This window comes from Haliotis rufescens, unplaced genomic scaffold (genome assembly GCF_023055435.1).
Source record: "Haliotis rufescens isolate VD_foot unplaced genomic scaffold, xgHalRufe1.0.p SCAF_22, whole genome shotgun sequence".
Lineage (NCBI taxonomy): Eukaryota > Metazoa > Mollusca > Gastropoda > Lepetellida > Haliotidae > Haliotis > Haliotis rufescens.
The window spans coordinates 5,898,502-5,921,248 of record NW_025963913.1 but is presented as its reverse complement, the minus strand read 5'-3'; the positions used below and the strand labels follow the sequence as shown (position 1 = coordinate 5,921,248).

At 43.8% G+C, this 22,747-nt stretch overlaps 55 non-coding genes across 55 annotated transcripts; all 55 read left to right on the top strand.

Annotated features, from left to right (window-relative positions):
* Positions 1 to 62: 62 nt before the first annotated feature.
* On the top strand, positions 63 to 134 carry Trnad-guc. Its single transcript has one exon. It is a non-coding gene; the product is annotated as a tRNA-Asp (tRNA).
* Positions 135 to 441: 307 nt separating this feature from the next.
* Trnad-guc lies at positions 442 to 513 on the top strand. Its single transcript has one exon. It is a non-coding gene; the product is annotated as a tRNA-Asp (tRNA).
* Positions 514 to 1,198: 685 nt separating this feature from the next.
* On the top strand, positions 1,199 to 1,270 carry Trnad-guc. Its single transcript has one exon. It is a non-coding gene; the product is annotated as a tRNA-Asp (tRNA).
* A 307-nt stretch (positions 1,271 to 1,577) lies between these two features.
* Positions 1,578 to 1,649, top strand: Trnad-guc. The gene has a single exon. It is a non-coding gene; the product is annotated as a tRNA-Asp (tRNA).
* A 307-nt stretch (positions 1,650 to 1,956) lies between these two features.
* Trnad-guc lies at positions 1,957 to 2,028 on the top strand. The gene has a single exon. It is a non-coding gene; the product is annotated as a tRNA-Asp (tRNA).
* Positions 2,029 to 2,335: 307 nt separating this feature from the next.
* Positions 2,336 to 2,407, top strand: Trnad-guc. Its single transcript has one exon. It is a non-coding gene; the product is annotated as a tRNA-Asp (tRNA).
* A 307-nt stretch (positions 2,408 to 2,714) lies between these two features.
* On the top strand, positions 2,715 to 2,786 carry Trnad-guc. Its single transcript has one exon. It is a non-coding gene; the product is annotated as a tRNA-Asp (tRNA).
* A 307-nt stretch (positions 2,787 to 3,093) lies between these two features.
* Trnad-guc lies at positions 3,094 to 3,165 on the top strand. The gene has a single exon. It is a non-coding gene; the product is annotated as a tRNA-Asp (tRNA).
* A 307-nt stretch (positions 3,166 to 3,472) lies between these two features.
* On the top strand, positions 3,473 to 3,544 carry Trnad-guc. The gene has a single exon. It is a non-coding gene; the product is annotated as a tRNA-Asp (tRNA).
* Positions 3,545 to 3,851: 307 nt separating this feature from the next.
* Trnad-guc lies at positions 3,852 to 3,923 on the top strand. Its single transcript has one exon. It is a non-coding gene; the product is annotated as a tRNA-Asp (tRNA).
* Positions 3,924 to 4,608: 685 nt separating this feature from the next.
* On the top strand, positions 4,609 to 4,680 carry Trnad-guc. The gene has a single exon. It is a non-coding gene; the product is annotated as a tRNA-Asp (tRNA).
* A 307-nt stretch (positions 4,681 to 4,987) lies between these two features.
* On the top strand, positions 4,988 to 5,059 carry Trnad-guc. Its single transcript has one exon. It is a non-coding gene; the product is annotated as a tRNA-Asp (tRNA).
* A 307-nt stretch (positions 5,060 to 5,366) lies between these two features.
* Trnad-guc lies at positions 5,367 to 5,438 on the top strand. Its single transcript has one exon. It is a non-coding gene; the product is annotated as a tRNA-Asp (tRNA).
* Positions 5,439 to 6,121: 683 nt separating this feature from the next.
* Positions 6,122 to 6,193, top strand: Trnad-guc. The gene has a single exon. It is a non-coding gene; the product is annotated as a tRNA-Asp (tRNA).
* Positions 6,194 to 6,500: 307 nt separating this feature from the next.
* Positions 6,501 to 6,572, top strand: Trnad-guc. The gene has a single exon. It is a non-coding gene; the product is annotated as a tRNA-Asp (tRNA).
* A 307-nt stretch (positions 6,573 to 6,879) lies between these two features.
* Trnad-guc lies at positions 6,880 to 6,951 on the top strand. Its single transcript has one exon. It is a non-coding gene; the product is annotated as a tRNA-Asp (tRNA).
* Positions 6,952 to 7,258: 307 nt separating this feature from the next.
* On the top strand, positions 7,259 to 7,330 carry Trnad-guc. The gene has a single exon. It is a non-coding gene; the product is annotated as a tRNA-Asp (tRNA).
* Positions 7,331 to 8,014: 684 nt separating this feature from the next.
* On the top strand, positions 8,015 to 8,086 carry Trnad-guc. Its single transcript has one exon. It is a non-coding gene; the product is annotated as a tRNA-Asp (tRNA).
* A 307-nt stretch (positions 8,087 to 8,393) lies between these two features.
* Positions 8,394 to 8,465, top strand: Trnad-guc. The gene has a single exon. It is a non-coding gene; the product is annotated as a tRNA-Asp (tRNA).
* Positions 8,466 to 8,772: 307 nt separating this feature from the next.
* Trnad-guc lies at positions 8,773 to 8,844 on the top strand. The gene has a single exon. It is a non-coding gene; the product is annotated as a tRNA-Asp (tRNA).
* Positions 8,845 to 9,151: 307 nt separating this feature from the next.
* On the top strand, positions 9,152 to 9,223 carry Trnad-guc. The gene has a single exon. It is a non-coding gene; the product is annotated as a tRNA-Asp (tRNA).
* Positions 9,224 to 9,530: 307 nt separating this feature from the next.
* Positions 9,531 to 9,602, top strand: Trnad-guc. Its single transcript has one exon. It is a non-coding gene; the product is annotated as a tRNA-Asp (tRNA).
* Positions 9,603 to 9,909: 307 nt separating this feature from the next.
* On the top strand, positions 9,910 to 9,981 carry Trnad-guc. Its single transcript has one exon. It is a non-coding gene; the product is annotated as a tRNA-Asp (tRNA).
* A 307-nt stretch (positions 9,982 to 10,288) lies between these two features.
* Trnad-guc lies at positions 10,289 to 10,360 on the top strand. Its single transcript has one exon. It is a non-coding gene; the product is annotated as a tRNA-Asp (tRNA).
* Positions 10,361 to 10,667: 307 nt separating this feature from the next.
* Positions 10,668 to 10,739, top strand: Trnad-guc. Its single transcript has one exon. It is a non-coding gene; the product is annotated as a tRNA-Asp (tRNA).
* A 307-nt stretch (positions 10,740 to 11,046) lies between these two features.
* Positions 11,047 to 11,118, top strand: Trnad-guc. Its single transcript has one exon. It is a non-coding gene; the product is annotated as a tRNA-Asp (tRNA).
* Positions 11,119 to 11,425: 307 nt separating this feature from the next.
* Positions 11,426 to 11,497, top strand: Trnad-guc. Its single transcript has one exon. It is a non-coding gene; the product is annotated as a tRNA-Asp (tRNA).
* A 307-nt stretch (positions 11,498 to 11,804) lies between these two features.
* Trnad-guc lies at positions 11,805 to 11,876 on the top strand. The gene has a single exon. It is a non-coding gene; the product is annotated as a tRNA-Asp (tRNA).
* A 307-nt stretch (positions 11,877 to 12,183) lies between these two features.
* On the top strand, positions 12,184 to 12,255 carry Trnad-guc. The gene has a single exon. It is a non-coding gene; the product is annotated as a tRNA-Asp (tRNA).
* A 307-nt stretch (positions 12,256 to 12,562) lies between these two features.
* On the top strand, positions 12,563 to 12,634 carry Trnad-guc. The gene has a single exon. It is a non-coding gene; the product is annotated as a tRNA-Asp (tRNA).
* Positions 12,635 to 12,941: 307 nt separating this feature from the next.
* Positions 12,942 to 13,013, top strand: Trnad-guc. The gene has a single exon. It is a non-coding gene; the product is annotated as a tRNA-Asp (tRNA).
* Positions 13,014 to 13,320: 307 nt separating this feature from the next.
* On the top strand, positions 13,321 to 13,392 carry Trnad-guc. The gene has a single exon. It is a non-coding gene; the product is annotated as a tRNA-Asp (tRNA).
* Positions 13,393 to 13,699: 307 nt separating this feature from the next.
* Positions 13,700 to 13,771, top strand: Trnad-guc. The gene has a single exon. It is a non-coding gene; the product is annotated as a tRNA-Asp (tRNA).
* A 307-nt stretch (positions 13,772 to 14,078) lies between these two features.
* Positions 14,079 to 14,150, top strand: Trnad-guc. The gene has a single exon. It is a non-coding gene; the product is annotated as a tRNA-Asp (tRNA).
* A 307-nt stretch (positions 14,151 to 14,457) lies between these two features.
* On the top strand, positions 14,458 to 14,529 carry Trnad-guc. Its single transcript has one exon. It is a non-coding gene; the product is annotated as a tRNA-Asp (tRNA).
* A 307-nt stretch (positions 14,530 to 14,836) lies between these two features.
* Positions 14,837 to 14,908, top strand: Trnad-guc. Its single transcript has one exon. It is a non-coding gene; the product is annotated as a tRNA-Asp (tRNA).
* Positions 14,909 to 15,215: 307 nt separating this feature from the next.
* Trnad-guc lies at positions 15,216 to 15,287 on the top strand. The gene has a single exon. It is a non-coding gene; the product is annotated as a tRNA-Asp (tRNA).
* Positions 15,288 to 15,594: 307 nt separating this feature from the next.
* Positions 15,595 to 15,666, top strand: Trnad-guc. The gene has a single exon. It is a non-coding gene; the product is annotated as a tRNA-Asp (tRNA).
* A 307-nt stretch (positions 15,667 to 15,973) lies between these two features.
* Positions 15,974 to 16,045, top strand: Trnad-guc. Its single transcript has one exon. It is a non-coding gene; the product is annotated as a tRNA-Asp (tRNA).
* Positions 16,046 to 16,352: 307 nt separating this feature from the next.
* On the top strand, positions 16,353 to 16,424 carry Trnad-guc. Its single transcript has one exon. It is a non-coding gene; the product is annotated as a tRNA-Asp (tRNA).
* A 307-nt stretch (positions 16,425 to 16,731) lies between these two features.
* On the top strand, positions 16,732 to 16,803 carry Trnad-guc. The gene has a single exon. It is a non-coding gene; the product is annotated as a tRNA-Asp (tRNA).
* Positions 16,804 to 17,110: 307 nt separating this feature from the next.
* Trnad-guc lies at positions 17,111 to 17,182 on the top strand. The gene has a single exon. It is a non-coding gene; the product is annotated as a tRNA-Asp (tRNA).
* A 307-nt stretch (positions 17,183 to 17,489) lies between these two features.
* On the top strand, positions 17,490 to 17,561 carry Trnad-guc. The gene has a single exon. It is a non-coding gene; the product is annotated as a tRNA-Asp (tRNA).
* A 307-nt stretch (positions 17,562 to 17,868) lies between these two features.
* Trnad-guc lies at positions 17,869 to 17,940 on the top strand. Its single transcript has one exon. It is a non-coding gene; the product is annotated as a tRNA-Asp (tRNA).
* Positions 17,941 to 18,249: 309 nt separating this feature from the next.
* Positions 18,250 to 18,321, top strand: Trnad-guc. Its single transcript has one exon. It is a non-coding gene; the product is annotated as a tRNA-Asp (tRNA).
* A 307-nt stretch (positions 18,322 to 18,628) lies between these two features.
* On the top strand, positions 18,629 to 18,700 carry Trnad-guc. The gene has a single exon. It is a non-coding gene; the product is annotated as a tRNA-Asp (tRNA).
* A 685-nt stretch (positions 18,701 to 19,385) lies between these two features.
* Positions 19,386 to 19,457, top strand: Trnad-guc. The gene has a single exon. It is a non-coding gene; the product is annotated as a tRNA-Asp (tRNA).
* Positions 19,458 to 19,764: 307 nt separating this feature from the next.
* On the top strand, positions 19,765 to 19,836 carry Trnad-guc. Its single transcript has one exon. It is a non-coding gene; the product is annotated as a tRNA-Asp (tRNA).
* Positions 19,837 to 20,142: 306 nt separating this feature from the next.
* On the top strand, positions 20,143 to 20,214 carry Trnad-guc. The gene has a single exon. It is a non-coding gene; the product is annotated as a tRNA-Asp (tRNA).
* A 304-nt stretch (positions 20,215 to 20,518) lies between these two features.
* Trnad-guc lies at positions 20,519 to 20,590 on the top strand. Its single transcript has one exon. It is a non-coding gene; the product is annotated as a tRNA-Asp (tRNA).
* Positions 20,591 to 20,897: 307 nt separating this feature from the next.
* Positions 20,898 to 20,969, top strand: Trnad-guc. Its single transcript has one exon. It is a non-coding gene; the product is annotated as a tRNA-Asp (tRNA).
* Positions 20,970 to 21,276: 307 nt separating this feature from the next.
* On the top strand, positions 21,277 to 21,348 carry Trnad-guc. Its single transcript has one exon. It is a non-coding gene; the product is annotated as a tRNA-Asp (tRNA).
* Positions 21,349 to 21,655: 307 nt separating this feature from the next.
* Positions 21,656 to 21,727, top strand: Trnad-guc. Its single transcript has one exon. It is a non-coding gene; the product is annotated as a tRNA-Asp (tRNA).
* A 307-nt stretch (positions 21,728 to 22,034) lies between these two features.
* Trnad-guc lies at positions 22,035 to 22,106 on the top strand. The gene has a single exon. It is a non-coding gene; the product is annotated as a tRNA-Asp (tRNA).
* A 307-nt stretch (positions 22,107 to 22,413) lies between these two features.
* Positions 22,414 to 22,485, top strand: Trnad-guc. Its single transcript has one exon. It is a non-coding gene; the product is annotated as a tRNA-Asp (tRNA).
* The last annotated feature ends 262 nt before the right edge of the window (positions 22,486 to 22,747 follow it).

The following is a 22,747-nucleotide window of genomic DNA, read 5'->3' as shown; positions in this document are numbered from 1 at the left end:
GAGAGCTAGCTGCATGCCTTGCTCTCTACAGCTTACTATTTTTGTCTGTGCCTTTCAGCCAATCCTCGGTAGTATAGTGGTCAGTATCCCCGCCTGTCACGCGGGAGACCCGGGTTCAATTCCCGGCCGGGGAGAACATCTTTTTAAGCTTAGATTTTTCAAGAACTATCCATCTGCCCCTTTCTTCAGATTGTTGTTCGTCAATGACACCAATGCCTGCTTTTATAATGGTTTTCTTGGTAATGGTTTACTCTCCATTTCTGGTGGGATTATGGAAATGTTAACAGTTAGGATGAAACAGTGGCAGCTCTGTGTCGCTCATAGATAAATTCACACCCAATAGAAATGATTATAAGCGTGTGCATGTCTTAACTTGGATGAGAGCTAGCTGCATGCCTTGCTCTCTACAGCTTACTATTTTTGTCTGTGCCTTTCAGCCAATCCTCGGTAGTATAGTGGTCAGTATCCCCGCCTGTCACGCGGGAGACCCGGGTTCAATTCCCGGCCGGGGAGAACATCTTTTTAAGCTTAGATTTTTCAAGAACTATCCATCTGCCCCTTTCTTCAGATTGTTGTTCGTCAATGACACCAATGCCTGCTTTTATAATGGTTTTCTTGGTAATGGTTTACTCTCCATTTCTGGTGGGATTATGGAAATGTTAACAGTTAGGATGAAACAGTGGCAGCTCTGTGTCGCTCATAGATAAATTCACACCCAATAGAAATGATTATAAGCGTGTGCATGTCTTAACTTGGATGAGAGCTAGCTGCATGCCTTGCTCTCTACAGCTTACTATTTTTGTCTGTGCCTTTCAGCCAATCCTCGGTAGTATAGTGGTCAGTATCCCGCCTGTCACGCGGGAGACCCGGGTTCAATTCCCGGCCGGGGAGAACATCTTTTTAAGCTTAGATTTTTCAAGAACTATCCATCTGCCCCTTTCTTCAGATTGTTGTTCGTCAATGACACCAATGCCTGCTTTTATAATGGTTTTCTTGGTAATGGTTTACTCTCCATTTCTGGTGGGATTATGGAAATGTTAACAGTTAGGATGAAACAGTGGCAGCTCTGTGTCGCTCATAGATAAATTCACACCCAATAGAAATGATTATAAGCGTGTGCATGTCTTAACTTGGATGAGAGCTAGCTGCATGCCTTGCTCTCTACAGCTTACTATTTTTGTCTGTGCCTTTCAGCCAATCCTCGGTAGTATAGTGGTCAGTATCCCCGCCTGTCACGCGGGAGACCCGGGTTCAATTCCCGGCCGGGGAGAACATCTTTTTAAGCTTAGATTTTTCAAGAACTATCCATCTGCCCCTTTCTTCAGATTGTTGTTCGTCAATGACACCAATGCCTGCTTTTATAATGGTTTTCTTGGTAATGGTTTACTCTCCATTTCTGGTGGGATTATGGAAATGTTAACAGTTAGGATGAAACAGTGGCAGCTCTGTGTCGCTCATAGATAAATTCACACCCAATAGAAATGATTATAAGCGTGTGCATGTCTTAACTTGGATGAGAGCTAGCTGCATGCCTTGCTCTCTACAGCTTACTATTTTTGTCTGTGCCTTTCAGCCAATCCTCGGTAGTATAGTGGTCAGTATCCCCGCCTGTCACGCGGGAGACCCGGGTTCAATTCCCGGCCGGGGAGAACATCTTTTTAAGCTTAGATTTTTCAAGAACTATCCATCTGCCCCTTTCTTCAGATTGTTGTTCGTCAATGACACCAATGCCTGCTTTTATAATGGTTTTCTTGGTAATGGTTTACTCTCCATTTCTGGTGGGATTATGGAAATGTTAACAGTTAGGATGAAACAGTGGCAGCTCTGTGTCGCTCATAGATAAATTCACACCCAATAGAAATGATTATAAGCGTGTGCATGTCTTAACTTGGATGAGAGCTAGCTGCATGCCTTGCTCTCTACAGCTTACTATTTTTGTCTGTGCCTTTCAGCCAATCCTCGGTAGTATAGTGGTCAGTATCCCCGCCTGTCACGCGGGAGACCCGGGTTCAATTCCCGGCCGGGGAGAACATCTTTTTAAGCTTAGATTTTTCAAGAACTATCCATCTGCCCCTTTCTTCAGATTGTTGTTCGTCAATGACACCAATGCCTGCTTTTATAATGGTTTTCTTGGTAATGGTTTACTCTCCATTTCTGGTGGGATTATGGAAATGTTAACAGTTAGGATGAAACAGTGGCAGCTCTGTGTCGCTCATAGATAAATTCACACCCAATAGAAATGATTATAAGCGTGTGCATGTCTTAACTTGGATGAGAGCTAGCTGCATGCCTTGCTCTCTACAGCTTACTATTTTTGTCTGTGCCTTTCAGCCAATCCTCGGTAGTATAGTGGTCAGTATCCCCGCCTGTCACGCGGGAGACCCGGGTTCAATTCCCGGCCGGGGAGAACATCTTTTTAAGCTTAGATTTTTCAAGAACTATCCATCTGCCCCTTTCTTCAGATTGTTGTTCGTCAATGACACCAATGCCTGCTTTTATAATGGTTTTCTTGGTAATGGTTTACTCTCCATTTCTGGTGGGATTATGGAAATGTTAACAGTTAGGATGAAACAGTGGCAGCTCTGTGTCGCTCATAGATAAATTCACACCCAATAGAAATGATTATAAGCGTGTGCATGTCTTAACTTGGATGAGAGCTAGCTGCATGCCTTGCTCTCTACAGCTTACTATTTTTGTCTGTGCCTTTCAGCCAATCCTCGGTAGTATAGTGGTCAGTATCCCCGCCTGTCACGCGGGAGACCCGGGTTCAATTCCCGGCCGGGGAGAACATCTTTTTAAGCTTAGATTTTTCAAGAACTATCCATCTGCCCCTTTCTTCAGATTGTTGTTCGTCAATGACACCAATGCCTGCTTTTATAATGGTTTTCTTGGTAATGGTTTACTCTCCATTTCTGGTGGGATTATGGAAATGTTAACAGTTAGGATGAAACAGTGGCAGCTCTGTGTCGCTCATAGATAAATTCACACCCAATAGAAATGATTATAAGCGTGTGCATGTCTTAACTTGGATGAGAGCTAGCTGCATGCCTTGCTCTCTACAGCTTACTATTTTTGTCTGTGCCTTACAGCCAATCCTCGGTAGTATAGTGGTCAGTATCCCCGCCTGTCACGCGGGAGACCCGGGTTCAATTCCCGGCCGGGGAGAACATCTTTTTAAGCTTAGATTTTTCAAGAACTATCCATCTGCCCCTTTCTTCAGATTGTTGTTCGTCAATGACACCAATGCCTGCTTTTATAATGGTTTTCTTGGTAATGGTTTACTCTCCATTTCTGGTGGGATTATGGAAATGTTAACAGTTAGGATGAAACAGTGGCAGCTCTGTGTCGCTCATAGATAAATTCACACCCAATAGAAATGATTATAAGCGTGTGCATGTCTTAACTTGGATGAGAGCTAGCTGCATGCCTTGCTCTCTACAGCTTACTATTTTTGTCTGTGCCTTTCAGCCAATCCTCGGTAGTATAGTGGTCAGTATCCCCGCCTGTCACGCGGGAGACCCGGGTTCAATTCCCGGCCGGGGAGAACATCTTTTTAAGCTTAGATTTTTCAAGAACTATCCATCTGCCCCTTTCTTCAGATTGTTGTTCGTCAATGACACCAATGCCTGCTTTTATAATGGTTTTCTTGGTAATGGTTTACTCTCCATTTCTGGTGGGATTATGGAAATGTTAACAGTTAGGATGAAACAGTGGCAGCTCTGTGTCGCTCATAGATAAATTCACACCCAATAGAAATGATTATAAGCGTGTGCATGTCTTAACTTGGATGAGAGCTAGCTGCATGCCTTGCTCTCTACAGCTTACTATTTTTGTCTGTGCCTTTCAGCCAATCCTCGGTAGTATAGTGGTCAGTATCCCCGCCTGTCACGCGGGAGACCCGGGTTCAATTCCCGGCCGGGGAGAACATCTTTTTAAGCTTAGATTTTTCAAGAACTATCCATCTGCCCCTTTCTTCAGATTGTTGTTCGTCAATGACACCAATGCCTGCTTTTATAATGGTTTTCTTGGTAATGGTTTACTCTCCATTTCTGGTGGGATTATGGAAATGTTAACAGTTAGGATGAAACAGTGGCAGCTCTGTGTCGCTCATAGATAAATTCACACCCAATAGAAATGATTATAAGCGTGTGCATGTCTTAACTTGGATGAGAGCTAGCTGCATGCCTTGCTCTCTACAGCTTACTATTTTTGTCTGTGCCTTTCAGCCAATCCTCGGTAGTATAGTGGTCAGTATCCCGCCTGTCACGCGGGAGACCCGGGTTCAATTCCCGGCCGGGGAGAACATCTTTTTAAGCTTAGATTTTTCAAGAACTATCCATCTGCCCCTTTCTTCAGATTGTTGTTCGTCAATGACACCAATGCCTGCTTTTATAATGGTTTTCTTGGTAATGGTTTACTCTCCATTTCTGGTGGGATTATGGAAATGTTAACAGTTAGGATGAAACAGTGGCAGCTCTGTGTCGCTCATAGATAAATTCACACCCAATAGAAATGATTATAAGCGTGTGCATGTCTTAACTTGGATGAGAGCTAGCTGCATGCCTTGCTCTCTACAGCTTACTATTTTTGTCTGTGCCTTTCAGCCAATCCTCGGTAGTATAGTGGTCAGTATCCCCGCCTGTCACGCGGGAGACCCGGGTTCAATTCCCGGCCGGGGAGAACATCTTTTTAAGCTTAGATTTTTCAAGAACTATCCATCTGCCCCTTTCTTCAGATTGTTGTTCGTCAATGACACCAATGCCTGCTTTTATAATGGTTTTCTTGGTAATGGTTTACTCTCCATTTCTGGTGGGATTATGGAAATGTTAACAGTTAGGATGAAACAGTGGCAGCTCTGTGTCGCTCATAGATAAATTCACACCCAATAGAAATGATTATAAGCGTGTGCATGTCTTAACTTGGATGAGAGCTAGCTGCATGCCTTGCTCTCTACAGCTTACTATTTTTGTCTGTGCCTTTCAGCCAATCCTCGGTAGTATAGTGGTCAGTATCCCCGCCTGTCACGCGGGAGACCCGGGTTCAATTCCCGGCCGGGGAGAACATCTTTTTAAGCTTAGATTTTTCAAGAACTATCCATCTGCCCCTTTCTTCAGATTGTTGTTCGTCAATGACACCAATGCCTGCTTTTATAATGGTTTTCTTGGTAATGGTTTACTCTCCATTTCTGGTGGGATTATGGAAATGTTAACAGTTAGGATGAAACAGTGGCAGCTCTGTGTCGCTCATAGATAAATTCACACCCAATAGAAATGATTATAAGCGTGTGCATGTCTTAACTTGGATGAGAGCTAGCTGCATGCCTTGCTCTCTACAGCTTACTATTTTTGTCTGTGCCTTTCAGCCAATCCTCGGTAGTATAGTGGTCAGTATCCCCGCCTGTCACGCGGGAGACCCGGGTTCAATTCCCGGCCGGGGAGAACATCTTTTTAAGCTTAGATTTTTCAAGAACTATCCATCTGCCCCTTTCTTCAGATTGTTGTTCGTCAATGACACCAATGCCTGCTTTTATAATGGTTTTCTTGGTAATGGTTTACTCTCCATTTCTGGTGGGATTATGGAAATGTTAACAGTTAGGATGAAACAGTGGCAGCTCTGTGTCGCTCATAGATAAATTCACACCCAATAGAAATGATTATAAGCGTGTGCATGTCTTAACTTGGATGAGAGCTAGCTGCATGCCTTGCTCTCTACAGCTTACTATTTTTGTCTGTGCCTTTCAGCCAATTGGTAGTATAGTGGTCAGTATCCCCGCCTGTCACGCGGGAGACCCGGGTTCAATTCCCGGCCGGGGAGAACATCTTTTTAAGCTTAGATTTTTCAAGAACTATCCATCTGCCCCTTTCTTCAGATTGTTGTTCGTCAATGACACCAATGCCTGCTTTTATAATGGTTTTCTTGGTAATGGTTTACTCTCCATTTCTGGTGGGATTATGGAAATGTTAACAGTTAGGATGAAACAGTGGCAGCTCTGTGTCGCTCATAGATAAATTCACACCCAATAGAAATGATTATAAGCGTGTGCATGTCTTAACTTGGATGAGAGCTAGCTGCATGCCTTGCTCTCTACAGCTTACTATTTTTGTCTGTGCCTTTCAGCCAATCCTCGGTAGTATAGTGGTCAGTATCCCCGCCTGTCACGCGGGAGACCCGGGTTCAATTCCCGGCCGGGGAGAACATCTTTTTAAGCTTAGATTTTTCAAGAACTATCCATCTGCCCCTTTCTTCAGATTGTTGTTCGTCAATGACACCAATGCCTGCTTTTATAATGGTTTTCTTGGTAATGGTTTACTCTCCATTTCTGGTGGGATTATGGAAATGTTAACAGTTAGGATGAAACAGTGGCAGCTCTGTGTCGCTCATAGATAAATTCACACCCAATAGAAATGATTATAAGCGTGTGCATGTCTTAACTTGGATGAGAGCTAGCTGCATGCCTTGCTCTCTACAGCTTACTATTTTTGTCTGTGCCTTTCAGCCAATCCTCGGTAGTATAGTGGTCAGTATCCCCGCCTGTCACGCGGGAGACCCGGGTTCAATTCCCGGCCGGGGAGAACATCTTTTTAAGCTTAGATTTTTCAAGAACTATCCATCTGCCCCTTTCTTCAGATTGTTGTTCGTCAATGACACCAATGCCTGCTTTTATAATGGTTTTCTTGGTAATGGTTTACTCTCCATTTCTGGTGGGATTATGGAAATGTTAACAGTTAGGATGAAACAGTGGCAGCTCTGTGTCGCTCATAGATAAATTCACACCCAATAGAAATGATTATAAGCGTGTGCATGTCTTAACTTGGATGAGAGCTAGCTGCATGCCTTGCTCTCTACAGCTTACTATTTTTGTCTGTGCCTTTCAGCCAATCCTCGGTAGTATAGTGGTCAGTATCCCCGCCTGTCACGCGGGAGACCCGGGTTCAATTCCCGGCCGGGGAGAACATCTTTTTAAGCTTAGATTTTTCAAGAACTATCCATCTGCCCCTTTCTTCAGATTGTTGTTCGTCAATGACACCAATGCCTGCTTTTATAATGGTTTTCTTGGTAATGGTTTACTCTCCATTTCTGGTGGGATTATGGAAATGTTAACAGTTAGGATGAAACAGTGGCAGCTCTGTGTCGCTCATAGATAAATTCACACCCAATAGAAATGATTATAAGCGTGTGCATGTCTTAACTTGGATGAGAGCTAGCTGCATGCCTTGCTCTCTACAGCTTACTATTTTTGTCTGTGCCTTTCAGCCAATCCTCGGTAGTATAGTGGTCAGTATCCCCGCCTGTCACGCGGGAGACCCGGGTTCAATTCCCGGCCGGGGAGAACATCTTTTTAAGCTTAGATTTTTCAAGAACTATCCATCTGCCCCTTTCTTCAGATTGTTGTTCGTCAATGACACCAATGCCTGCTTTTATAATGGTTTTCTTGGTAATGGTTTACTCTCCATTTCTGGTGGGATTATGGAAATGTTAACAGTTAGGATGAAACAGTGGCAGCTCTGTGTCGCTCATAGATAAATTCACACCCAATAGAAATGATTATAAGCGTGTGCATGTCTTAACTTGGATGAGAGCTAGCTGCATGCCTTGCTCTCTACAGCTTACTATTTTTGTCTGTGCCTTTCAGCCAATCTGGTAGTATAGTGGTCAGTATCCCCGCCTGTCACGCGGGAGACCCGGGTTCAATTCCCGGCCGGGGAGAACATCTTTTTAAGCTTAGATTTTTCAAGAACTATCCATCTGCCCCTTTCTTCAGATTGTTGTTCGTCAATGACACCAATGCCTGCTTTTATAATGGTTTTCTTGGTAATGGTTTACTCTCCATTTCTGGTGGGATTATGGAAATGTTAACAGTTAGGATGAAACAGTGGCAGCTCTGTGTCGCTCATAGATAAATTCACACCCAATAGAAATGATTATAAGCGTGTGCATGTCTTAACTTGGATGAGAGCTAGCTGCATGCCTTGCTCTCTACAGCTTACTATTTTTGTCTGTGCCTTTCAGCCAATCCTCGGTAGTATAGTGGTCAGTATCCCCGCCTGTCACGCGGGAGACCCGGGTTCAATTCCCGGCCGGGGAGAACATCTTTTTAAGCTTAGATTTTTCAAGAACTATCCATCTGCCCCTTTCTTCAGATTGTTGTTCGTCAATGACACCAATGCCTGCTTTTATAATGGTTTTCTTGGTAATGGTTTACTCTCCATTTCTGGTGGGATTATGGAAATGTTAACAGTTAGGATGAAACAGTGGCAGCTCTGTGTCGCTCATAGATAAATTCACACCCAATAGAAATGATTATAAGCGTGTGCATGTCTTAACTTGGATGAGAGCTAGCTGCATGCCTTGCTCTCTACAGCTTACTATTTTTGTCTGTGCCTTTCAGCCAATCCTCGGTAGTATAGTGGTCAGTATCCCCGCCTGTCACGCGGGAGACCCGGGTTCAATTCCCGGCCGGGGAGAACATCTTTTTAAGCTTAGATTTTTCAAGAACTATCCATCTGCCCCTTTCTTCAGATTGTTGTTCGTCAATGACACCAATGCCTGCTTTTATAATGGTTTTCTTGGTAATGGTTTACTCTCCATTTCTGGTGGGATTATGGAAATGTTAACAGTTAGGATGAAACAGTGGCAGCTCTGTGTCGCTCATAGATAAATTCACACCCAATAGAAATGATTATAAGCGTGTGCATGTCTTAACTTGGATGAGAGCTAGCTGCATGCCTTGCTCTCTACAGCTTACTATTTTTGTCTGTGCCTTTCAGCCAATCCTCGGTAGTATAGTGGTCAGTATCCCCGCCTGTCACGCGGGAGACCCGGGTTCAATTCCCGGCCGGGGAGAACATCTTTTTAAGCTTAGATTTTTCAAGAACTATCCATCTGCCCCTTTCTTCAGATTGTTGTTCGTCAATGACACCAATGCCTGCTTTTATAATGGTTTTCTTGGTAATGGTTTACTCTCCATTTCTGGTGGGATTATGGAAATGTTAACAGTTAGGATGAAACAGTGGCAGCTCTGTGTCGCTCATAGATAAATTCACACCCAATAGAAATGATTATAAGCGTGTGCATGTCTTAACTTGGATGAGAGCTAGCTGCATGCCTTGCTCTCTACAGCTTACTATTTTTGTCTGTGCCTTTCAGCCAATCCTCGGTAGTATAGTGGTCAGTATCCCCGCCTGTCACGCGGGAGACCCGGGTTCAATTCCCGGCCGGGGAGAACATCTTTTTAAGCTTAGATTTTTCAAGAACTATCCATCTGCCCCTTTCTTCAGATTGTTGTTCGTCAATGACACCAATGCCTGCTTTTATAATGGTTTTCTTGGTAATGGTTTACTCTCCATTTCTGGTGGGATTATGGAAATGTTAACAGTTAGGATGAAACAGTGGCAGCTCTGTGTCGCTCATAGATAAATTCACACCCAATAGAAATGATTATAAGCGTGTGCATGTCTAAACTTGGATGAGAGCTAGCTGCATGCCTTGCTCTCTACAGCTTACTATTTTTGTCTGTGCCTTTCAGCCAATCCTCGGTAGTATAGTGGTCAGTATCCCCGCCTGTCACGCGGGAGACCCGGGTTCAATTCCCGGCCGGGGAGAACATCTTTTTAAGCTTAGATTTTTCAAGAACTATCCATCTGCCCCTTTCTTCAGATTGTTGTTCGTCAATGACACCAATGCCTGCTTTTATAATGGTTTTCTTGGTAATGGTTTACTCTCCATTTCTGGTGGGATTATGGAAATGTTAACAGTTAGGATGAAACAGTGGCAGCTCTGTGTCGCTCATAGATAAATTCACACCCAATAGAAATGATTATAAGCGTGTGCATGTCTTAACTTGGATGAGAGCTAGCTGCATGCCTTGCTCTCTACAGCTTACTATTTTTGTCTGTGCCTTTCAGCCAATCCTCGGTAGTATAGTGGTCAGTATCCCCGCCTGTCACGCGGGAGACCCGGGTTCAATTCCCGGCCGGGGAGAACATCTTTTTAAGCTTAGATTTTTCAAGAACTATCCATCTGCCCCTTTCTTCAGATTGTTGTTCGTCAATGACACCAATGCCTGCTTTTATAATGGTTTTCTTGGTAATGGTTTACTCTCCATTTCTGGTGGGATTATGGAAATGTTAACAGTTAGGATGAAACAGTGGCAGCTCTGTGTCGCTCATAGATAAATTCACACCCAATAGAAATGATTATAAGCGTGTGCATGTCTTAACTTGGATGAGAGCTAGCTGCATGCCTTGCTCTCTACAGCTTACTATTTTTGTCTGTGCCTTTCAGCCAATCCTCGGTAGTATAGTGGTCAGTATCCCCGCCTGTCACGCGGGAGACCCGGGTTCAATTCCCGGCCGGGGAGAACATCTTTTTAAGCTTAGATTTTTCAAGAACTATCCATCTGCCCCTTTCTTCAGATTGTTGTTCGTCAATGACACCAATGCCTGCTTTTATAATGGTTTTCTTGGTAATGGTTTACTCTCCATTTCTGGTGGGATTATGGAAATGTTAACAGTTAGGATGAAACAGTGGCAGCTCTGTGTCGCTCATAGATAAATTCACACCCAATAGAAATGATTATAAGCGTGTGCATGTCTTAACTTGGATGAGAGCTAGCTGCATGCCTTGCTCTCTACAGCTTACTATTTTTGTCTGTGCCTTTCAGCCAATCCTCGGTAGTATAGTGGTCAGTATCCCCGCCTGTCACGCGGGAGACCCGGGTTCAATTCCCGGCCGGGGAGAACATCTTTTTAAGCTTAGATTTTTCAAGAACTATCCATCTGCCCCTTTCTTCAGATTGTTGTTCGTCAATGACACCAATGCCTGCTTTTATAATGGTTTTCTTGGTAATGGTTTACTCTCCATTTCTGGTGGGATTATGGAAATGTTAACAGTTAGGATGAAACAGTGGCAGCTCTGTGTCGCTCATAGATAAATTCACACCCAATAGAAATGATTATAAGCGTGTGCATGTCTTAACTTGGATGAGAGCTAGCTGCATGCCTTGCTCTCTACAGCTTACTATTTTTGTCTGTGCCTTTCAGCCAATCCTCGGTAGTATAGTGGTCAGTATCCCCGCCTGTCACGCGGGAGACCCGGGTTCAATTCCCGGCCGGGGAGAACATCTTTTTAAGCTTAGATTTTTCAAGAACTATCCATCTGCCCCTTTCTTCAGATTGTTGTTCGTCAATGACACCAATGCCTGCTTTTATAATGGTTTTCTTGGTAATGGTTTACTCTCCATTTCTGGTGGGATTATGGAAATGTTAACAGTTAGGATGAAACAGTGGCAGCTCTGTGTCGCTCATAGATAAATTCACACCCAATAGAAATGATTATAAGCGTGTGCATGTCTTAACTTGGATGAGAGCTAGCTGCATGCCTTGCTCTCTACAGCTTACTATTTTTGTCTGTGCCTTTCAGCCAATCCTCGGTAGTATAGTGGTCAGTATCCCCGCCTGTCACGCGGGAGACCCGGGTTCAATTCCCGGCCGGGGAGAACATCTTTTTAAGCTTAGATTTTTCAAGAACTATCCATCTGCCCCTTTCTTCAGATTGTTGTTCGTCAATGACACCAATGCCTGCTTTTATAATGGTTTTCTTGGTAATGGTTTACTCTCCATTTCTGGTGGGATTATGGAAATGTTAACAGTTAGGATGAAACAGTGGCAGCTCTGTGTCGCTCATAGATAAATTCACACCCAATAGAAATGATTATAAGCGTGTGCATGTCTTAACTTGGATGAGAGCTAGCTGCATGCCTTGCTCTCTACAGCTTACTATTTTTGTCTGTGCCTTTCAGCCAATCCTCGGTAGTATAGTGGTCAGTATCCCCGCCTGTCACGCGGGAGACCCGGGTTCAATTCCCGGCCGGGGAGAACATCTTTTTAAGCTTAGATTTTTCAAGAACTATCCATCTGCCCCTTTCTTCAGATTGTTGTTCGTCAATGACACCAATGCCTGCTTTTATAATGGTTTTCTTGGTAATGGTTTACTCTCCATTTCTGGTGGGATTATGGAAATGTTAACAGTTAGGATGAAACAGTGGCAGCTCTGTGTCGCTCATAGATAAATTCACACCCAATAGAAATGATTATAAGCGTGTGCATGTCTTAACTTGGATGAGAGCTAGCTGCATGCCTTGCTCTCTACAGCTTACTATTTTTGTCTGTGCCTTTCAGCCAATCCTCGGTAGTATAGTGGTCAGTATCCCCGCCTGTCACGCGGGAGACCCGGGTTCAATTCCCGGCCGGGGAGAACATCTTTTTAAGCTTAGATTTTTCAAGAACTATCCATCTGCCCCTTTCTTCAGATTGTTGTTCGTCAATGACACCAATGCCTGCTTTTATAATGGTTTTCTTGGTAATGGTTTACTCTCCATTTCTGGTGGGATTATGGAAATGTTAACAGTTAGGATGAAACAGTGGCAGCTCTGTGTCGCTCATAGATAAATTCACACCCAATAGAAATGATTATAAGCGTGTGCATGTCTTAACTTGGATGAGAGCTAGCTGCATGCCTTGCTCTCTACAGCTTACTATTTTTGTCTGTGCCTTTCAGCCAATCCTCGGTAGTATAGTGGTCAGTATCCCCGCCTGTCACGCGGGAGACCCGGGTTCAATTCCCGGCCGGGGAGAACATCTTTTTAAGCTTAGATTTTTCAAGAACTATCCATCTGCCCCTTTCTTCAGATTGTTGTTCGTCAATGACACCAATGCCTGCTTTTATAATGGTTTTCTTGGTAATGGTTTACTCTCCATTTCTGGTGGGATTATGGAAATGTTAACAGTTAGGATGAAACAGTGGCAGCTCTGTGTCGCTCATAGATAAATTCACACCCAATAGAAATGATTATAAGCGTGTGCATGTCTTAACTTGGATGAGAGCTAGCTGCATGCCTTGCTCTCTACAGCTTACTATTTTTGTCTGTGCCTTTCAGCCAATCCTCGGTAGTATAGTGGTCAGTATCCCCGCCTGTCACGCGGGAGACCCGGGTTCAATTCCCGGCCGGGGAGAACATCTTTTTAAGCTTAGATTTTTCAAGAACTATCCATCTGCCCCTTTCTTCAGATTGTTGTTCGTCAATGACACCAATGCCTGCTTTTATAATGGTTTTCTTGGTAATGGTTTACTCTCCATTTCTGGTGGGATTATGGAAATGTTAACAGTTAGGATGAAACAGTGGCAGCTCTGTGTCGCTCATAGATAAATTCACACCCAATAGAAATGATTATAAGCGTGTGCATGTCTTAACTTGGATGAGAGCTAGCTGCATGCCTTGCTCTCTACAGCTTACTATTTTTGTCTGTGCCTTTCAGCCAATCCTCGGTAGTATAGTGGTCAGTATCCCCGCCTGTCACGCGGGAGACCCGGGTTCAATTCCCGGCCGGGGAGAACATCTTTTTAAGCTTAGATTTTTCAAGAACTATCCATCTGCCCCTTTCTTCAGATTGTTGTTCGTCAATGACACCAATGCCTGCTTTTATAATGGTTTTCTTGGTAATGGTTTACTCTCCATTTCTGGTGGGATTATGGAAATGTTAACAGTTAGGATGAAACAGTGGCAGCTCTGTGTCGCTCATAGATAAATTCACACCCAATAGAAATGATTATAAGCGTGTGCATGTCTTAACTTGGATGAGAGCTAGCTGCATGCCTTGCTCTCTACAGCTTACTATTTTTGTCTGTGCCTTTCAGCCAATCCTCGGTAGTATAGTGGTCAGTATCCCCGCCTGTCACGCGGGAGACCCGGGTTCAATTCCCGGCCGGGGAGAACATCTTTTTAAGCTTAGATTTTTCAAGAACTATCCATCTGCCCCTTTCTTCAGATTGTTGTTCGTCAATGACACCAATGCCTGCTTTTATAATGGTTTTCTTGGTAATGGTTTACTCTCCATTTCTGGTGGGATTATGGAAATGTTAACAGTTAGGATGAAACAGTGGCAGCTCTGTGTCGCTCATAGATAAATTCACACCCAATAGAAATGATTATAAGCGTGTGCATGTCTTAACTTGGATGAGAGCTAGCTGCATGCCTTGCTCTCTACAGCTTACTATTTTTGTCTGTGCCTTTCAGCCAATCCTCGGTAGTATAGTGGTCAGTATCCCCGCCTGTCACGCGGGAGACCCGGGTTCAATTCCCGGCCGGGGAGAACATCTTTTTAAGCTTAGATTTTTCAAGAACTATCCATCTGCCCCTTTCTTCAGATTGTTGTTCGTCAATGACACCAATGCCTGCTTTTATAATGGTTTTCTTGGTAATGGTTTACTCTCCATTTCTGGTGGGATTATGGAAATGTTAACAGTTAGGATGAAACAGTGGCAGCTCTGTGTCGCTCATAGATAAATTCACACCCAATAGAAATGATTATAAGCGTGTGCATGTCTTAACTTGGATGAGAGCTAGCTGCATGCCTTGCTCTCTACAGCTTACTATTTTTGTCTGTGCCTTTCAGCCAATCCTCGGTAGTATAGTGGTCAGTATCCCCGCCTGTCACGCGGGAGACCCGGGTTCAATTCCCGGCCGGGGAGAACATCTTTTTAAGCTTAGATTTTTCAAGAACTATCCATCTGCCCCTTTCTTCAGATTGTTGTTCGTCAATGACACCAATGCCTGCTTTTATAATGGTTTTCTTGGTAATGGTTTACTCTCCATTTCTGGTGGGATTATGGAAATGTTAACAGTTAGGATGAAACAGTGGCAGCTCTGTGTCGCTCATAGATAAATTCACACCCAATAGAAATGATTATAAGCGTGTGCATGTCTTAACTTGGATGAGAGCTAGCTGCATGCCTTGCTCTCTACAGCTTACTATTTTTGTCTGTGCCTTTCAGCCAATCCTCGGTAGTATAGTGGTCAGTATCCCCGCCTGTCACGCGGGAGACCCGGGTTCAATTCCCGGCCGGGGAGAACATCTTTTTAAGCTTAGATTTTTCAAGAACTATCCATCTGCCCCTTTCTTCAGATTGTTGTTCGTCAATGACACCAATGCCTGCTTTTATAATGGTTTTCTTGGTAATGGTTTACTCTCCATTTCTGGTGGGATTATGGAAATGTTAACAGTTAGGATGAAACAGTGGCAGCTCTGTGTCGCTCATAGATAAATTCACACCCAATAGAAATGATTATAAGCGTGTGCATGTCTTAACTTGGATGAGAGCTAGCTGCATGCCTTGCTCTCTACAGCTTACTATTTTTGTCTGTGCCTTTCAGCCAATCCTCGGTAGTATAGTGGTCAGTATCCCCGCCTGTCACGCGGGAGACCCGGGTTCAATTCCCGGCCGGGGAGAACATCTTTTTAAGCTTAGATTTTTCAAGAACTATCCATCTGCCCCTTTCTTCAGATTGTTGTTCGTCAATGACACCAATGCCTGCTTTTATAATGGTTTTCTTGGTAATGGTTTACTCTCCATTTCTGGTGGGATTATGGAAATGTTAACAGTTAGGATGAAACAGTGGCAGCTCTGTGTCGCTCATAGATAAATTCACACCCAATAGAAATGATTATAAGCGTGTGCATGTCTTAACTTGGATGAGAGCTAGCTGCATGCCTTGCTCTCTACAGCTTACTATTTTTGTCTGTGCCTTTCAGCCAATCCTCGGTAGTATAGTGGTCAGTATCCCCGCCTGTCACGCGGGAGACCCGGGTTCAATTCCCGGCCGGGGAGAACATCTTTTTAAGCTTAGATTTTTCAAGAACTATCCATCTGCCCCTTTCTTCAGATTGTTGTTCGTCAATGACACCAATGCCTGCTTTTATAATGGTTTTCTTGGTAATGGTTTACTCTCCATTTCTGGTGGGATTATGGAAATGTTAACAGTTAGGATGAAACAGTGGCAGCTCTGTGTCGCTCATAGATAAATTCACACCCAATAGAAATGATTATAAGCGTGTGCATGTCTTAACTTGGATGAGAGCTAGCTGCATGCCTTGCTCTCTACAGCTTACTATTTTTGTCTGTGCCTTTCAGCCAATCCTCGGTAGTATAGTGGTCAGTATCCCCGCCTGTCACGCGGGAGACCCGGGTTCAATTCCCGGCCGGGGAGAACATCTTTTTAAGCTTAGATTTTTCAAGAACTATCCATCTGCCCCTTTCTTCAGATTGTTGTTCGTCAATGACACCAATGCCTGCTTTTATAATGGTTTTCTTGGTAATGGTTTACTCTCCATTTCTGGTGGGATTATGGAAATGTTAACAGTTAGGATGAAACAGTGGCAGCTCTGTGTCGCTCATAGATAAATTCACACCCAATAGAAATGATTATAAGCGTGTGCATGTCTTAACTTGGATGAGAGCTAGCTGCATGCCTTGCTCTCTACAGCTTACTATTTTTGTCTGTGCCTTTCAGCCAATCCTCGGTAGTATAGTGGTCAGTATCCCCGCCTGTCACGCGGGAGACCCGGGTTCAATTCCCGGCCGGGGAGAACATCTTTTTAAGCTTAGATTTTTCAAGAACTATCCATCTGCCCCTTTCTTCAGATTGTTGTTCGTCAATGACACCAATGCCTGCTTTTATAATGGTTTTCTTGGTAATGGTTTACTCTCCATTTCTGGTGGGATTATGGAAATGTTAACAGTTAGGATGAAACAGTGGCAGCTCTGTGTCGCTCATAGATAAATTCACACCCAATAGAAATGATTATAAGCGTGTGCATGTCTTAACTTGGATGAGAGCTAGCTGCATGCCTTGCTCTCTACAGCTTACTATTTTTGTCTGTGCCTTTCAGCCAATCCTCGGTAGTATAGTGGTCAGTATCCCCGCCTGTCACGCGGGAGACCCGGGTTCAATTCCCGGCCGGGGAGAACATCTTTTTAAGCTTAGATTTTTCAAGAACTATCCATCTGCCCCTTTCTTCAGATTGTTGTTCGTCAATGACACCAATGCCTGCTTTTATAATGGTTTTCTTGGTAATGGTTTACTCTCCATTTCTGGTGGGATTATGGAAATGTTAACAGTTAGGATGAAACAGTGGCAGCTCTGTGTCGCTCATAGATAAATTCACACCCAATAGAAATGATTATAAGCGTGTGCATGTCTTAACTTGGATGAGAGCTAGCTGCATGCCTTGCTCTCTACAGCTTACTATTTTTGTCTGTGCCTTTCAGCCAATCCTCGGTAGTATAGTGGTCAGTATCCCCGCCTGTCACGCGGGAGACCCGGGTTCAATTCCCGGCCGGGGAGAACATCTTTTTAAGCTTAGATTTTTCAAGAACTATCCATCTGCCCCTTTCTTCAGATTGTTGTTCGTCAATGACACCAATGCCTGCTTTTATAATGGTTTTCTTGGTAATGGTTTACTCTCCATTTCTGGTGGGATTATGGAAATGTTAACAGTTAGGATGAAACAGTGGCAGCTCTGTGTCGCTCATAGATAAATTCACACCCAATAGAAATGATTATAAGCGTGTGCATGTCTTAACTTGGATGAGAGCTAGCTGCATGCCTTGCTCTCTACAGCTTACTATTTTTGTCTGTGCCTTTCAGCCAATCCTCGGTAGTATAGTGGTCAGTATCCCCGCCTGTCACGCGGGAGACCCGGGTTCAATTCCCGGCCGGGGAGAACATCTTTTTAAGCTTAGATTTTTCAAGAACTATCCATCTGCCCCTTTCTTCAGATTGTTGTTCGTCAATGACACCAATGCCTGCTTTTATAATGGTTTTCTTGGTAATGGTTTACTCTCCATTTCTGGTGGGATTATGGAAATGTTAACAGTTAGGATGAAACAGTGGCAGCTCTGTGTCGCTCATAGATAAATTCACACCCAATAGAAATGATTATAAGCGTGTGCATGTCTTAACTTGGATGAGAGCTAGCTGCATGCCTTGCTCTCTACAGCTTACTATTTTTGTCTGTGCCTTTCAGCCAATCCTCGGTAGTATAGTGGTCAGTATCCCCGCCTGTCACGCGGGAGACCCGGGTTCAATTCCCGGCCGGGGAGAACATCTTTTTAAGCTTAGATTTTTCAAGAACTATCCATCTGCCCCTTTCTTCAGATTGTTGTTCGTCAATGACACCAATGCCTGCTTTTATAATGGTTTTCTTGGTAATGGTTTACTCTCCATTTCTGGTGGGATTATGGAAATGTTAACAGTTAGGATGAAACAGTGGCAGCTCTGTGTCGCTCATAGATAAATTCACACCCAATAGAAATGATTATAAGCGTGTGCATGTCTTAACTTGGATGAGAGCTAGCTGCATGCCTTGCTCTCTACAGCTTACTATATTTTTGTCTGTGCCTTTCAGCCAATCCTCGGTAGTATAGTGGTCAGTATCCCCGCCTGTCACGCGGGAGACCCGGGTTCAATTCCCGGCCGGGGAGAACATCTTTTTAAGCTTAGATTTTTCAAGAACTATCCATCTGCCCCTTTCTTCAGATTGTTGTTCGTCAATGACACCAATGCCTGCTTTTATAATGGTTTTCTTGGTAATGGTTTACTCTCCATTTCTGGTGGGATTATGGAAATGTTAACAGTTAGGATGAAACAGTGGCAGCTCTGTGTCGCTCATAGATAAATTCACACCCAATAGAAATGATTATAAGCGTGTGCATGTCTTAACTTGGATGAGAGCTAGCTGCATGCCTTGCTCTCTACAGCTTACTATTTTTGTCTGTGCCTTTCAGCCAATCCTCGGTAGTATAGTGGTCAGTATCCCCGCCTGTCACGCGGGAGACCCGGGTTCAATTCCCGGCCGGGGAGAACATCTTTTTAAGCTTAGATTTTTCAAGAACTATCCATCTGCCCCTTTCTTCAGATTGTTGTTCGTCAATGACACCAATGCCTGCTTTTATAATGGTTTTCTTGGTAATGGTTTACTCTCCATTTCTGGTGGGATTATGGAAATGTTAACAGTTAGGATGAAACAGTGGCAGCTCTGTGTCGCTCATAGATAAATTCACACCCAATAGAAATGATTATAAGCGTGTGCATGTCTTAACTTGGATGAGAGCTAGCTGCATGCCTTGCTCTCTACAGCTTACTATTTTTGTCTGTGCCTTTCAGCCAATCCTCGGTAGTATAGTGGTCAGTATCCCCGCCTGTCACGCGGGAGACCTGGGTTCAATTCCCGGCCGGGGAGAACATCTTTTTAAGCTTAGATTTTTCAAGAACTATCCATCTGCCCCTTTCTTCAGATTGTTGTTCGTCAATGACACCAATGCCTGCTTTTATAATGGTTTTCTTGGTAATGGTTTACTCTCCATTTCTGGTGGGATTATGGAAATGTTAACAGTTAGGATGAAACAGTGGCAGCTCTGTGTCGCTCATAGATAAATTCACACCCAATAGAAGGATTATAAGCGTGTGCATGTCTTAACTTGGATGAGAGCTAGCTGCATGCCTTGCTCTCTACAGCTTACTATTTTTGTCTGTGCCTTTCAGCCAATCCTCGGTAGTATAGTGGTCAGTATCCCCGCCTGTCACGCGGGAGACCCGGGTTCAATTCCCGGCCGGGGAGAACATCTTTTTAAGCTTAGATTTTTCAAGAACTATCCATCTGCCCCTTTCTTCAGATTGTTGTTCGTCAATGACACCAATGCCTGCTTTTATAATGGTTTTCTTGGTAATGGTTTACTCTCCATTTCTGGTGGGATTATGGAAATGTTAACAGTTAGGATGAAACAGTGGCAGCTCTGTGTCGCTCATAGATAAATTCACACCCAATAGAAATGATTATAAGCGTGTGCATGTCTTAACTTGGATGAGAGCTAGCTGCATGCCTTGCTCTCTACAGCTTACTATTTTTGTCTGTGCCTTTCAGCCAATCCTCGGTAGTATAGTGGTCAGTATCCCCGCCTGTCACGCGGGAGACCCGGGTTCAATTCCCGGCCGGGGAGAACATCTTTTTAAGCTTAGATTTTTCAAGAACTATCCATCTGCCCCTTTCTTCAGATTGTTGTTCGTCTATGACACCAATGCCTGCTTTTATAATGGTTTTCTTGGTAATGGTTTACTCTCCATTTCTGGTGGGATTATGGAAATGTTAACAGTTAGGATGAAACAGTGGCAGCTCTGTGTCGCTCATAGATAAATTCACACCCAATAGAAGGATTATAAGCGTGTGCATGTCTTAACTTGGATGAGAGCTAGCTGCATGCCTTGCTCTCTACAGCTTACTATTTTTGTCTGTGCCTTTCAGCCAATCCTCGGTAGTATAGTGGTCAGTATCCCCGCCTGTCACGCGGGAGACCCGGGTTCAATTCCCGGCCGGGGAGAACATCTTTTTAAGCTTAGATTTTTCAAGAACTATCCATCTGCCCCTTTCTTCAGATTGTTGTTCGTCAATGACACCAATGCCTGCTTTTATAATGGTTTTCTTGGTAATGGTTTACTCTCCATTTCTGGTGGGATTATGGAAATGTTAACAGTTAGGATGAAACAGTGGCAGCTCTGTGTCGCTCATAGATAAATTCACACCCAATAGAAATGATTATAAGCGTGTGCATGTCTTAACTTGGATGAGAGCTAGCTGCATGCCTTGCTCTCTACAGCTTACTATTTTTGTCTCCGTTCAGCCAATCCTCGGTAGTATAGTGGTCAGTATCCCCGCCTGTCACGCGGGAGACCCGGGTTCAATTCCCGGCCGGGGAGAACATCTTTTTAAGCTTAGATTTTTCAAGAACTATCCATCTGCCCCTTTCTTCAGATTGTTGTTCGTCAATGACACCAATGCCTGCTTTTATAATGGTTTTCTTGGTAATGGTTTACTCTCCATTTCTGGTGGGATTATGGAAATGTTAACAGTTAGGATGAAACAGTGGCAGCTCTGTGTCGCTCATAGATAAATTCACACCCAATAGAAATGATTATAAGCGTGTGCATGTCTTAACTTGGATGAGAGCTAGCTGCATGCCTTGCTCTCTACAGCTTACTATTTTTGTCTGTGCCTTTCAGCCAATCCTCGGTAGTATAGTGGTCAGTATCCCCGCCTGTCACGCGGGAGACCCGGGTTCAATTCCCGGCCGGGGAGAACATCTTTTTAAGCTTAGATTTTTCAAGAACTATCCATCTGCCCCTTTCTTCAGATTGTTGTTCGTCAATGACACCAATGCCTGCTTTTATAATGGTTTTCTTGGTAATGGTTTACTCTCCATTTCTGGTGGGATTATGGAAATGTTAACAGTTAGGATGAAACAGTGGCAGCTCTGTGTCGCTCATAGATAAATTCACACCCAATAGAAATGATTATAAGCGTGTGCATGTCTTAACTTGGATGAGAGCTAGCTGCATGCCTTGCTCTCTACAGCTTACTATTTTTGTCTGTGCCTTTCAGCCAATCCTCGGTAGTATAGTGGTCAGTATCCCCGCCTGTCACGCGGGAGACCCGGGTTCAATTCCCGGCCGGGGAGAACATCTTTTTAAGCTTAGATTTTTCAAGAACTATCCATCTGCCCCTTTCTTCAGATTGTTGTTCGTCAATGACACCAATGCCTGCTTTTATAATGGTTTTCTTGGTAATGGTTTACTCTCCATTTCTGGTGGGATTATGGAAATGTTAACAGTTAGGATGAAACAGTGGCAGCTCTGTGTCGCTCATAGATAAATTCACACCCAATAGAAATGATTATAAGCGTGTGCATGTCTTAACTTGGATGAGAGCTAGCTGCATGCCTTGCTCTCTACAGCTTACTATTTTTGTCTGTGCCTTTCAGCCAATCCTCGGTAGTATAGTGGTCAGTATCCCCGCCTGTCACGCGGGAGACCCGGGTTCAATTCCCGGCCGGGGAGAACATCTTTTTAAGCTTAGATTTTTCAAGAACTATCCATCTGCCCCTTTCTTCAGATTGTTGTTCGTCAATGACACCAATGCCTGCTTTTATAATGGTTTTCTTGGTAATGGTTTACTCTCCATTTCTGGTGGGATTATGGAAATGTTAACAGTTAGGATGAAACAGTGGCAGCTCTGTGTCGCTCATAGATAAATTCACACCCAATAGAAATGATTATAAGCGTGTGCATGTCTTAACTTGGATGAGAGCTAGCTGCATGCCTTGCTCTCTACAGCTTACTATTTTTGTCTGTGCCTTTCAGCCAATCCTCGGTAGTATAGTGGTCAGTATCCCCGCCTGTCACGCGGGAGACCCGGGTTCAATTCCCGGCCGGGGAGAACATCTTTTTAAGCTTAGATTTTTCAAGAACTATCCATCTGCCCCTTTCTTCAGATTGTTGTTCGTCAATGACACCAATGCCTGCTTTTATAATGGTTTTCTTGGTAATGGTTTACTCTCCATTTCTGGTGGGATTATGGAAATGTTAACAGTTAGGATGAAACAGTGGCAGCTCTGTGTCGCTCATAGATAAATTCACACCCAATAGAAATGATTATAAGCGTGTGCATGTCTTAACTTGGATGAGAGCTAGCTGCATGCCTTGCTCTCTACAGCTTACTATTTTTGTCTGTGCCTTTCAGCCAATCCTCGGTAGTATAGTGGTCAGTATCCCCGCCTGTCACGCGGGAGACCCGGGTTCAATTCCCGGCCGGGGAGAACATCTTTTTAAGCTTAGATTTTTCAAGAACTATCCATCTGCCCCTTTCTTCAGATTGTTGTTCGTCAATGACACCAATGCCTGCTTTTATAATGGCTTTCTTGGTAATGGTTTACTCTCCATTTCTGGTGGGATTATGGAAATGTTAACAGTTAGGATGAAACAGTGGCAGCTCTGTGTCGCTCATAGATAAATTCACACCCAATAGAAATGATTATAAGCGTGTGCATGTCTTAACTTGGATGAGAGCTAGCTGCATGC